The sequence below is a fragment of the Chiloscyllium punctatum genome, unplaced genomic scaffold (genome assembly GCF_047496795.1).
Source record: "Chiloscyllium punctatum isolate Juve2018m unplaced genomic scaffold, sChiPun1.3 scaffold_666, whole genome shotgun sequence".
Taxonomy (NCBI): Eukaryota; Metazoa; Chordata; class Chondrichthyes; order Orectolobiformes; family Hemiscylliidae; genus Chiloscyllium; species Chiloscyllium punctatum.
Window position 1 is genome coordinate 50,001 of NW_027310400.1, and position 2,500 is coordinate 52,500.

General features: G+C 63.4%; 1 non-coding gene across 1 annotated transcript; it reads left to right on the forward strand.

Moving 5' to 3' along the window:
- The first annotated feature begins 1,722 nt into the window (after positions 1-1,722).
- On the forward strand, positions 1,723-1,876 carry LOC140473646 (5.8S ribosomal RNA). Its single transcript, XR_011958501.1, has one exon. It is a non-coding gene; the product is annotated as a 5.8S ribosomal RNA (ribosomal RNA).
- Positions 1,877-2,500: the final 624 nt, after the last annotated feature.

Consider the following 2,500-nt stretch of genomic DNA (forward strand, 5'->3'; position numbering starts at 1 on the left):
AAAAAGTAACAAATAAGAAAGGATCGTCGGCTTGGGGGTACGCCCGTTTCCGTTTCAACTTGTCTCGCGAGGGTGGTTTCGGGGCCAGCAGGAGAGCTCGTCGGGGTAGCAGGCCCTGCAGCCGTGGTCACCGCCAAACCCCCACAACTCGAGCAAGTGAAAAAAAAAGTAACAAATAAGAAAGGATCGTCGGCTTGGGGGTACGCCCGTTTCCGTTTCAACTTGTCTCGCGAGGGTGGTTTCGGGGCCAGCAGGAGAGCTCGTCGGGGTAGCAGGCCCTGCAGCCGTGGTCACCGCCAAACCCCCACAACTCGAGCAAGTGAAAAAAAAAAGTAACAAATAAGAAAGGATCTCTGTCGGCTTGGGGGTACGCCCGTTTCCGTTTCAACTTGTCTCGCGAGGGTGGTTTCGGGGCCAGCAGGAGAGCTCGTCGGGGTAGCAGGCCCTGCAGCCGTGGTCACCGCCAAATCCCCACAACTCGAGCAAGTGAAAAAAAAAGTAACAAATAAGAAAGGATCGTCGGCTTGGGGGTACGCCCGTTTCCGTTTCAACTTGTCTCGCGAGGGTGGTTTCGGGGCCAGCAGGAGAGCTCGTCGGGGTAGCAGGCCCTGCAGCCGTGGTCACCGCCAAACCCCCCACAACTGTTGGGCGCCTACCTGCGCGGGGCAGGAGGACACTTTCCGATTTCAAATCTCCGTTTGCCGAGTCCACCCCGAACGCACGCGGGCGGGCGGGTTCGCATCACCCTTCGTCACAAGGGGCGAAGCCCGTTCCACCGTCTCGTCAGTAGTGCCGACCGGTCTGTGATCGACGAGGGGAGCCACACCAGGTCCGGCCCTGCTGCTTGGCGGCACCGCGTCGTCGGGAGCTCGCGACAGACGGAGGGTTTCGGTGTACTCTCCAGCCACGGGAAACGAAGCCGGTGATGCAGGCGCCGGTCTTTCGCTCCCAAATCGGCTGGGTTTACATCGTTGCTATCTAGTCACGCTCCCTTCAAACCCGACGGGGTACCTATTCCCCTCACCCGTCTGTGCGTATACAGCCTCTTTGCACTTGCGGGATGGGGGTGGTGGTTTAAAGACTCTCGAGTTGCCGCCCGTCGGTCTCCGAGCTCCGTGCAGTAGTGATCCCCAGCGAACTGCCAGCAGGGCGAACGAGCGATCCCGCTCTCGGTCGGGGCGCCTGGCGTCGATCGGTGGTCGGTGGCTTGCGGGCAAGCTGCGCTGTGAGTGTGGGAACGAGTATGACGAGCCGTTGCCGCGACTCCCAGTCCACCTCGGCGGTGGCTGGGCCGGGCGGGCGTCTGCTCGGGCGAGTGCCGCCCCCGCCTCCTCGCAGGAAGTCCGCTCGCCGACACGCCGCCACGTGCACGCGTCAGTGACGCTGCCGAACCGATGGCCGGTGCCCGTTCCCGCCTCTGCTTTTCCTAGGGCAAAGCTGCTGCACGCCTCGTGATACTAGGCGGGCGACATGGTGGCGGTGATCCTGCCTCCGTCGCTGCGGTGCGTTGGGGCACGCATCGCCTCTTGGGCGCCCTGTCCTCCTCCCCCCAATAGACGTATGTTTCTGCGGGCCGCACCAGGATGGTGCTCCCCATCGCTTCACGCCACCCTGCTCCGCCCGCACGCCGGCGTGCAGGTGGCTGTAGCTCAAGGTGGGGAGCGTATGTGCGGTCCGGGTCGCTTTCCTCTGGCGAGGGAGAGACCTAAAACAAACTCAGACAACTCTTGACGGTGGATCACTCGGCTCGTGCGTCGATGACGAACGCAGCTAGCTGCGAGAATTAATGTGAATTGCAGGACACATTGATCATCGACACTTTGAACGCACTTTGCGGCCCCGGGTTCTTCCCGGGGCCACGCCTGTCTGAGGGTCGTTTGGCAATCAATCGCACTCGCCTTGGCTGGCGAGAGCGCGGCTGGGGTGTCGCAGAGGACCCGTCCTCTTTGTCCCCCTAAGTTCAGACTCCGGAGCCCTCCGGCGTCGGAGCGCTTGGCCTTTCCCCCCCACCCTGCACATTCCGTTCGTCAGGCTCGACGCCATCCCCCCGCCGGGGAGCGCGGCCTGGCGTCCGTCTGTGTCGTGGCAGTGGGGCCAGCACGGCTGTCACCGGTCCCAGAATGGCTGTCGGTGGTTCACACTGTGTGTGTGTGCCAACCCTCCTGGTCTCTGGGACACGGAGCTGCCACGAAGTGTTGAGCCTCCAGTGGGGGGTCTGCCTAAGCTCTGCACGTCCGCATTGGGTCCGTCTCTCGGTTGGCTGGCAGTGGAAAGAGTGAAGGGAGCCGCGGAGGTCCGGTGCTGGTGCGCCGCCGGCCTGACCGTGGAGCTCGCCGGTTTGACACGCTGACCCGACTCGATGGTTGATCGATTGAGAGTGCTGGGAGCTGCAGGCCGCCCGCTGCTGCAGCCGCCCGTCTCGTGGTTCGTCCTCGGCCTTAAGTGGCCGGCGGGGCGTCTGATCCTGTCTCCCCTGCTGGCGCCGAGTGCCTGGCCGAGG